Raw genomic sequence first — 10898 nt, forward strand, 5'->3', positions numbered from 1 at the left:
GCAAAATCATCAGCGTATACTAGTTGATCAGGTGATGGTGTGTATACAATGTCATAACCTTTTCCCATACCCCATATATATATAATATATGCATATATAACATCATCTAGTCATGGGTCAATATACATGTATAAATGAATGCAATACATAATAAATAAGTCAATAAAATCTCTCGGGATGTCATAAAATCTATGCCTTCGGTTAATATCATGAAATAATCTTTATCAACTTAAATATTTTCTGAGACCCATGAACAAACGATATGATAGTAGGACACATGGAGAATCAAGAACATAGGCAACCCTAGTACCTCTAAGAATAGAATCATTTGTGAAAGTTGCGTGCTTGCTCGTTTCATTGTTTCATATGACATGCCAAAAGAAAAGAAGGGATAGCCTTAACATACCACAAGTCGTCAATGCAACTCAACAACAAGTTTATGAAAACTAGAGTGTCAACCCTATAATAAAGATATACATGTACAACTTAGATGGTACTAGTATATCACGTATCTCAAACGATAACTAGATTCTAAAATAAAACGAGCATTATTTCCCCTTATTTTAGTGCTCCCTCAAGCCTACTATAGGCGAACTACAAACACAATCCAACTACAATTCAGTACCTTCAATACAACATAAACCCTAAATATACCATAACACACCCAATCAACAAGTTATCAATTAGTCTGAATTTGCAATGACGAGTGACCAGCCTACTACCCTACCACACGTGGCATTTCTACAAGCCCTTAATTCTTCTAAACTCCATAAATCAGCAGCATAATAGTCCAACATAAGTGGACTATAAAACGGTCCACTAAAAGTAAAATAAATCAAACTCACGGCTTCCGATCACCGTCCCGTGAATTCTAACTATTAGGAAATGAATTTATCAATCTTCCTTGATATTTAAAAGCTTAAATACACCAATTAGGTGTTTTATTAACTATGAAGTACCTTACAAAACTCCAACTAAAAAAAAAGAGAGGCGGAATAATGATACTTACGTCGTAGAGATCACTCTGATGTTATCGCTTCTTGATTTCGTGAAAGGAATGTTGATCTTGCTTGAAATTTCTTGGCAAAGTCCTTGGAGAGATTGAGAGTGTTTTGGTGTTTGTATTCTCTGTATATTGACGAGATAATGGTAAAAGATACACTTACAAGCCCAGCACCTCAATTATCCAAGCAGGTGGGTAAGCTGCCTGCGTGGCAGCTTGAGCAGTGCAACTTCGACGCTTGTATCTCTCCATTCCGATATCGAATGGACAAAAGGTTTGCAGAGTTGGAAACTAGAAACATGTAGATTTACTTCCATATAAATATCTCCTTGTAACGCTCAATATATTAGTAGAAAACGGCCTCACAACCTGGCTTATAAACCTGTCAGTTTCTCCGAAGTGCGGCGACATGACTTGGCGACCCTACTTTAAAAATTTATATTTCTCTACCCGATATCGTATGATTATATTGTTTGGAACATTGGAAATTAGGTTCCAATACCTTCATTTTGGTATGACATATGTCCCAAAATGACATCATAAAGATTACGAATTTAATTTCTCAATACGTCTCGTTACAATGCAAATCTTAACTCGATTTTCCGTAAGTTAAATCTAGTTTTTCCCAAACTTTATATTTTATATCCAAGAATCATATATATTCATATTATGACTTTACACTCATTTAATTCATGATTAACAAGTCACATATTCATTATACGTCACCTTGGGACGCACAGAATATAACATTTGTGATGACCTTTGCCAACTTTTGTTCCACAACTCGCTTGACTTTAAAAGATAACACACGACTATCATAAGCCTAAAATAACTCATAACATAACCTCCTTATCACATTACATTAAGAACCCTAGTCTCATCCCAAAGTGCATGTTATAACATTCCAAACTTATCGACTTTCGACGAAACTTATTTTCTTCAATTTTTTTAGCTTCTAAGCCTTTCCAACTATCTTGGTACTTGTTATTCATGATCTTAAATATTTGTAATCCCCAAGGTAACATGATTAACTTACTTTATGTACTTTCAAGTATGATCTCATTTCCGAGCTTACATCAATTGACTTAAAACATACTTTTGCGTACGAAAACATGGGGTGTAACAACTTTAATGTATTCTTTACACAAATAAATATAAGAGAGGTGGTCTACTTCATAACCACTTAACAGGTGAACATCTTTATTAGTATAAGACTGCGTAGGTTCCAATTCCCACTCACTCCTATAATTAAAATACAAGTTCATTTTATCCACCATCCTTCGAATAAAATCACATGCAATAACAATTAAAAAAGCAAAATGGGACCACATCAACAATATTCAAGGCTTCTTGGTAAAAAAATAATAATATTCAAGGCTTAAACAACAAATATATAAAGACATGAAACCTCCACCATCAATTAATTACACAAATCGACAAAAACCCTAGCTTTAATATGTAGGACCAACATGACAAGGACCACCAAAAATAAAAGTAACATAAATAAATCTAGAAAGGTACAAAAAAATAGTTCAGATAACATAAAAAAAGCACATGCAAAAGACATAAACTTGTCGGTTCCCAAAGATTCCCCAACCTACAATTTTATAACTTAAAGTTGTAAATACTTATTTTAATGGAATGATATTGCAAGATAATACTGGAAATCAAAGATACCTCTATTTCTGCGTACCAAATCAGAGCAAACAACGAACCCTAAAGAAACCCTAAAATCGTCATTTGCTGGGTTAGATAGAGGAAATGAGAGAAATGGTTAAAAAAAAGTATTTTGTCGTGGGTATAAAGTAAAAAAATGACCCAGATAAAAAAGAGTGGGTCGGATCGGTTATATGCACTACCAAAAAAATAGCGTTTTAGTGGCGGCCGCATTCCGTCGCTAAATCAATATTTCCCGTCGCTACAGTTGTTTAGCGACGGATTCAAGTTGGTCCCTAAAATGCTCGTAGCTAAGCTTATAGCGACGAAAAATACCAAACCGTCGTAGAATTAGCGACAACATATATCTGTAGCAAAGTTTAGCGAGGGAAATAACCGTCGCTATATTGCTTGTTTCTGTCGCTATTTTGACGCCTTTCGTCGCTGCAATACATAACAAAATTCGTCGTTTGTTCTTATAGCGACGAAATCGTCCGTCGCTAGTCATATTATAGCTAATTCTTCCTGGCTTTTTGCAGCAAAAACCTTTTGTCGTCAATACACCGCAAGATTTAATTTTACACGATAATTTTTTAGCTACGAAAAGTATCCGTCGCTAATTTATTTTTAATATATTACTGTTTTTTTTAAAATTCCTTTTATTTATTATTTTAAATGTACTCTGTTCAAGCATATTACATAAAAGCTATTAAATACACTTAATAAGAAGTTACTGATATTAATATAAATTAACAATATATTCAACAAGGTCCAAAAAATATAGCATAATGCATATAATAGTATTATTAAGTACAAAAAATTCACAAGGACCAACAATAAAGTCCAAAAAAAGTAGGCTAACTATGCGAGGCTGGAGAATTACGGTCATCATCAGAACTCAATTCATGAACCTCATCAATGTTAGAAGCAGTAGAAGATGTAGGAACTGTAGGTGCCATATCTAATGGGTGGTTGGTAAGATCAGTATTTGGCTGCTGCAAGGGTAAGGAAACTAATTTGTGTACCCGCTCAATGATTACAGGAACTATATGATCTGTTAGTGCAGGAATCAATCGCATCACTAACTCATCCAAATTTCCTGTCGGTGTTGATTAAGAATTTGGAGGTTTTGCTGACGATGTAGCATCAGATCCAAAAGAACCATGAAGATTTCGCCCATAGTAGCATTTTGCTTGATATCCAAGACCATATATTCTTCTTTTCTTTTCTCCTCATGCGGCTTGATAATATACTTTACACTGATCAATATCAGATTGAGTTTGTATTTGTTGTTGTAATATCTCCTGATATTTTTCAAGTAGAAGAATTAATAGTTAGTGAAATAAAAAGGATAAATAAAATATAGCATTCAATTTACAAAATGAAAAAAATATATGAAAGCAAAGTCAATAAAATTATTTAAAAAGTTATCTCACATTTACGATTCGAGATTTCTCAGCAACAAAAGTTTTTCCATCATTACCATGTGTATGGACGTGCAAATGCAACTCACTTGGTGTTGGATCTCGACCTTTTTTAACAGCCTATACAAAAGTTATTCAATTAAGAAAATAGAGCAACAAAAGCAAATGCTCAAAACTGATATGCATATTGTTGAAACACCAAAGAACTTTCACAGAGCTTGTGGTCTGTAACTTTAGTATCAGATTGTGACCAGTTAGATAGTATTCTAGAGAGCTAAAACTTCCACTTCTTTCAAAGAACTTCTATATTTAGAAGCCTACTTGCACTGGAACTACAATTAACACAAAAAAAAAATTGATTACTAAAATAAGACACTTGAAGTGGTTAAAGAAGCTCCTACGCCACAAATAGAAAAGAAAGATGCTTTTAAATAGTTCCAGTACTTTCTTCCAAAGTAAACATGCTTAATTAGGACTATCTCCCATTATGGATAAAGTACGAACATCACCCACCAAAATTTTGACCACTTGAGCCATGAAACATTTATTTCATTTTGATGAACAAGTTAATATTAGAAGATGAAAAGAGAAACCACAACCTATAATAGCAATAAAGATTTAGTGATGAGACTAAATGTGATAGAAAAAAGAAAGAAAGGAAACAAATCTTAGTAAGTCAATGTTGTCACATGGTACTTTACTGAATTAGCTGATAAACATTACCAATTAGAATAATTTTCCATATCACAACATAAGTATCAATCAAATCCCATAATGACAATGTTCCATTCTAACTGTTTCTTCACAAAAAAAGCCCTAAACAAAGAGAGGAAAAAAGAAGACATTGGTATTAATTCCAAAGCCAAGTTTGAAGCTTGTCCCATTATGACCTTTTTCAGATCTAACCATTGTAATTTCATAGTACAAATCTATCCAGCCTAAATCTACATGATTCCTCCATGCCAAGAAGTATACAAAGCAGAAACAACTTGAATATTTAGGGGAGAAACAAGAGAAAATGACACAGATATTACATTCTAAGGCAGCTGTGTAGGACAACTCTAAACAGGTGAATATTAATCTTCCAAAATTCACAAACTTAGACTGAATATTAATCTTTCAAGTCTTCTCTAAGTACCTTTGCCTTCCATTTAGTTAAATGAAATCACACTGAAGCATTACTAGTAGAGGATAGAGCATATTTTATATCCACTTACAAGTCTCTTGCGATGCTCCCCAATACTGACAGAGCTACCTGTATGAGTCCCAGTGGCAACTCCGCTCCCACCACAATAATATTTTGCATTTATTTCTGACTTTAAACACACTTAAGATCTTTCCAAAGTCTCAACCAATTTTTCCACATATTATTTGGAATAGTGTCCGGTTGCACCCCATTTGATTTTAGTTTGCTAACAAAATCACTATATCTTTTTGATGTCCTACGCTCCCATTGGATCCGCACCGCACTATCAATTGAAGAATCCCAGTAGAAAGCCTTCTGAAATAATTTTATAAAGTAATAATATTAATAAGTTACATATAAAAGTTAATATATTTTTAAATTCAAGACTCAATAAACACTTAACAATTAGCACTGAGATAACTGTTGGTAATTTCATTGGCTTTCAATGAGCTCCTCCATAATTTCACATTATGACAAAGAATGCTTACAGTTAATTCAAACATGGAAGTCATGAAGATTAAGTGGCCAACAAACCTTCAACAAATTAAAACTCATGTGAAAATTGGTCTAATACCCCATGATTCTAGAAATGTCAACTTCATGATATTGGTACAATACCCCATGATTCTATAAATGTTCTCTTTATCTCGACTATCTATCATAAGTTAAAAATAGTATTTAACTATTTGTGTAATTTAAATCAATGAGTACATTTAGTGATTTCGTATTAGAATAGATCTAAAACATCACACTTCACCCTTTCAGAAAATTCAGTATTTTTACACAAATATTTTATATAATTATTACACAGGTGGACGAAAATTCTTACACAAAACACCACGAGTTCCAGTTACACAAACTTATATGAATTCTTACACAAATATTTTATACAATTATAGCTCGATTCTAATAAAAAGATAAACTCAAATCCAAACTATGCACAAAATTCATATGTTATATAAGCAACCCCATCCCCCTCCCCCCACAAAAAAATTCACACAAAGCTCAAAACGTTTTACATAATTACTGCCAAAAAAAAAAAGAGAAAGCAATTTTGTAAACAATTACAGTTCCATTTCCAACAAAAAATAAACTCAAATTCAATTTATGCACAAAAATAATAGGGTTATCTCAACTTGTTTTCTGGTAGTTCTTGAATGAATTTGAAGCCTTCACTATAACAAAATTGCTTCTTCCAAATTGAGAATTCTTGTGAATATAAAATGAACCATTTGGCCTGTTTAACCAAGATTGAGAAAAAGAACTCTTTTTTTAGGAATCGATGTGTGGGTTTTTAACATTATAACAAGTATAAAACTGGTAACTGCCAAGAAAATCACATACATACATGGCTATTTCTGCAGATTTTTTCTGAGGGGGAAAAACAATAACAAAGAGTAGAGAAAATCTGGAATAAAGCTGGAGAAACTTTGAAAAGAAAACACCAAAATAAAACACAAAACAGGATAAACTTGATTCTCGCCCAGATCTACAATACATGAATGAAATCACAAAGAAGCTTACCTTATCAAGGACATACAATCCCTAAAATCAACGCACAACTTCGAATTTCAGCTTCATGCCTGTGAGAAAAGACAAACGTGTGAGGAACTAATTGAAGCATCTAATAGAGCAAAGGAGAAAGACATCATAGCCCAAAACAGTTTCTCTGTTTGGAGATTCAGGCACACCACAGGCTCAAGCAAGCATTTCTAATTTCAACCCAAGAAAAATAACAATGAATAGTTGTAAGATTCACGCCCAATTTTTGGTGTTTGAAGAAAAAAACTCACATTTGTTGTAGAAGAGTGAAAGTGAGAGTCTAATAGAGAGGAGAGGAATTGGGGTGTTTGTGCCCTAATGGTTGGAGTCTTTTAACTAGGGTAATTTTATTTTGGGAAACGAATATTTAGCAACGGAAATAGCAAAGGACTGAAATTCTGTCGCTAATAATAATTAATAAAATTTTATTTAGTGACAAAATATTTTGTCGCAGCTAACTTTCGAATGTATTGATAAGTAAAATAATTCAGTGACGGATTTTTTGTCGTTAACTTCGTCGCTAAGTTTTAATAAATTTTGTCGCCCAAATTTCGTCGCTAATTTTATAGGTAAAATAAAGGCGCTAATTTTTAGCGCCAATTTTAGCGACGAATATAAGTTTTTGTCGCTAATCTGTCACTATATTTGATATGAATTATTTTGTATCTTATTTGGCGACAAACTATAAAATTCGTCGCTAAACCGTCGTTATTTAGCTACAAAATATCTCTTGTCGCAAAATTTCGTCGCTAAACGCTTTTTTTTTTTTTTTGTAGTGATGGGTCAACAAATATCCAATTGCAATTTCAGCCCCACAAAGCCAAGTGGCAAAACGAAAGGTTGCCACATCATTTAATGAGAGGCCCACATGTGATGACATTATTCACAGGGCGCTTTTGATAAAAGAATTAACATTCTATATATTTTCATATGGATAGATGGACGAGGGGTTTTATAAATCATTTAACATACGATAGGCACTACAAGAAAGTAAGGATACGACGATATTTATTTAGTGACATTTAAAATAAATGTCAGAAAAAATTACATTTCTCGACATTTATGACAAAATATCATTAAAATAACAATATTTTTGACAAAAGGTAGTAAAAATAACAACATTTTTGACAAAATGTAGTAAAAATAACGACATTTGAATCAAAGTGTTGTAAAAATAATGACATTTGATACAAAATATCGTAAAAACAATGACATTTTGTATCAAATGTCATAAAAACAATAACATTTGATACAAAATATCAAAAAGATTGTGACTTTTATTTTAGATGTCATATTATTCGTCGTTAATTGCTAATGTTTACATTAATGTTGGGAATTTCCCTATATTTTCTAGTGGTAAATCATTCTTTGTCTAAAAGGAAAAAGTTATTATTTTTATTTTAATACTATATTTTCTTAGTATTGTGATTAGTACGCATAGAATAGATGAGTTCTCGTATTGTTAATCAATATTTTAAAAGGCTTTTCAGGACTTGCCGGCCTTTGGGCGCGACACTTGTCAAATGGCTTGAGGTTCATTTGTATAATTTAGTTTTGTGAGGTTTATGCTCCAAGTGCCAAATTGTGCCCTATTGTTCAATGCTTAGATGACCAAATAGTTCCTATGCAAATTATGCGTTAAATTTCTTAATTATTAATAGACCCTCAAGAATACTTTGACAAATGAATGATAAAGGTCTATTGATATTTTTTTAACAAGATGAAGATTGAGATTAACTCAAATAAAAAAGTCATGAGTATTCCATATTTTCTAAGTGAGAACATCATAGTGAATATTATTTGAACATTTCTTCTGAAAATAGACATATATACGAAATATATATCTTCACTTATAATTGGTATCCATTTCATAGTTTTGTGTCTCTAAAAATATTTTGTGTCTCTAAAAATATTAGGCTTTTACTATTTTATAATTTGAAAGTAATTATGTAACGATCCGACCAATCGTTTTGAGCTCTAACGCGTCGTTCAGCGGTTTGAGGCCCTGAGTAGCTTCACTTCAGGTATTATGACTTGCATGCGTGGTTGAAATTGAATTTCAAGAAGTTCGAAGTTGATTTGGAAAGAAAATTCTCATTTCAGAAGCTTTAAGTTGAAAGAATTGACTAAAGTAAGATTTTTGAGTAAACGACTTCAGAATTGGGATTTGAAGGTTCCAACATGTTCGTATGATGATTTTGGACTTGGGCGTATGTTCGGATCAGATTTTGGATGACTCGGGAGAGTTTCGGCGCCTATTGTGGAAGTTATCATTTTGGAAGAATTTTATAAATTTGGGTTGAAGTTAATTTCAATGTTATCAATGTCCGTTTGGGATTCCGAGCCTGGGAATAGCTCCGTATGGTGATTCTGGTTTTGGGAGCACATACAGAAGTGGATACGGAGGTCCGTAGGTCATTTAGGGGTCATTTGGCAAAAGTTATAAATTTGAAGATTTTTGAGAAGTTTGACCAAGAGTGGACTTTTTGATATCGAGGTCGGATTCCGATTTTGAAAGTTGGAGTAGGTCCGTAATGTCGAATGTGACTTGTGTGCAAAAATTTGATGTCAATCGGACGTGATTTGATAGGTTTCGGCCTCGAATGTAGAAATTGGAATTTCTTAGTTTCATTAGACTCGAATTGGGGTGTGCTTCGTGTTTTTAGTATTGTTTGATGTGATTTGAGGCCTCGACTAAGTCCGTGATACGTCGTTGGTATGTTCGGACGGGGTCGCGAGGGGCTCGGATGAGTTTCGGGATGGTTTCGGACCATTTCTATTTTTAGCTGCTAATTTTTGGTTACAACAATATGCTACGCGATCCCGGGGAATTGGTCGCGATCGCGGTGAGTAAAGTGGAAAAAAATGGCCAGTAATTCGTGATCGCGGAAGGCCTTTCGCAATTGCGTAGAGGAAAGTTTCTGCTGCACTAACCCAAATTTGAAAGCTTGTATCTCGCAATCTATAAGAAATTTAGAGATGACCCAAAAATAAAAGTTGTAGCCCTTTGTGTCTACTTTTGATAAAATTAAACCATTTGTCATTTGGAGTTGTGTACCAAAAGTTGTGAGTGGTACACTATAGCCTATCCGGGAAGAGTTTGGAAATCGCGAAGAAGAGATTTGTGTTGCACAGGGCTGAGTTTAGAAGCTTATATCTTGTAATATATAAGTAACTGGGAGATGAGAAAAGCATGAAAGTTGTAGTCCTTGTAGTCTAGTTTTCAAAAAATTAAACCATTTGCAATTTGGAGTTTTGTACAAAAGGTTATGGCCATTATACTAGAGACTGTCTGGAAGAGTTAGGCATTTGTTCTTCGCGATCGCATAGCATTTTCCGCAATCGCGAAGGACAAATTTTGGGCTGAAAAATGTTGTGCTTCACGATTGCGAAGCATTTTCCACGATCGCGAAGAGGAAATACCTGGGCAGAAGCTATATTTCGAGGTTTCAGCCATTTTTAACATATTTGGAGCTATGGAGCTCGGATTGAAGCGATATTTGAGGCGATTTTCACCATATGGATTGGGGCAAGTGTTTTATATCCGAAAGTAATTATACTTCATAATTCTATGGTTATATTCATCATTTATTTCGAATTTAAATGGACGAAATCAAGATTTTTGCAAAATTTTTCAAGAACTAGAATTCAAGATTTGGAGGTCAAGTTGTTATCGGAATTTGATAAAATTGGTATGGTTGAAATCGTATCGGATTGGGTTGTCGGATATTGTGAGTTTTTTCGGAATCCGTGCATGTGAGCTCGAGGGCATTTTGTCAACTTTTCGAACGAAGTTAGGAATTTATGTAAATTGAATTGTTTTGAGTATTAGAGCATATATTTATGGATTTTCTCATTTATTGGCTAGTTTTGGAGAGTTGTGCATCGATTTGAGTCGTCGGAAGGGCTTGGATTCCGGTTTTGGAACTTCGGAGCGAGGTGAGTCTCCTTTCTAACTTTGTAAGAGGGAATTGTCCCCATGGGTGAATTAACTGGATATGTGCTTCTATGTGTGGGGGCTACGTACGCACGAAGTGACGAGAGTCCGTGGGTAGCTACTATTATGCTTAAGTCCTGGTATTCTAGG

General features: G+C 33.8%; 1 long non-coding RNA gene across 2 annotated transcripts; it reads right to left on the reverse strand.

Moving 5' to 3' along the window:
- Window positions 1-3385: 3385 nt before the first annotated feature.
- LOC107778691 (uncharacterized) lies at window positions 3386-7176 on the reverse strand. Of its 2 annotated transcripts, XR_001646435.2 has the most exons (5): window positions 7063-7176; window positions 6794-6852; window positions 5301-5584; window positions 4096-4203; window positions 3386-3963 (listed from the first exon to the last, which is right to left on the reverse strand). It is a non-coding gene; the product is annotated as an uncharacterized LOC107778691 (long non-coding RNA). The 2 variants fall into 2 exon arrangements; XR_001646434.2 differs by lacking the exon at window positions 7063-7176 and having other exon boundaries at window positions 6794-7040.
- Between the last annotated feature and the right edge of the window lie 3722 nt (window positions 7177-10898).

This window comes from Nicotiana tabacum, chromosome 6, assembly GCF_000715075.1.
Source record: "Nicotiana tabacum cultivar K326 chromosome 6, ASM71507v2, whole genome shotgun sequence".
Lineage (NCBI taxonomy): Eukaryota > Viridiplantae > Streptophyta > Magnoliopsida > Solanales > Solanaceae > Nicotiana > Nicotiana tabacum.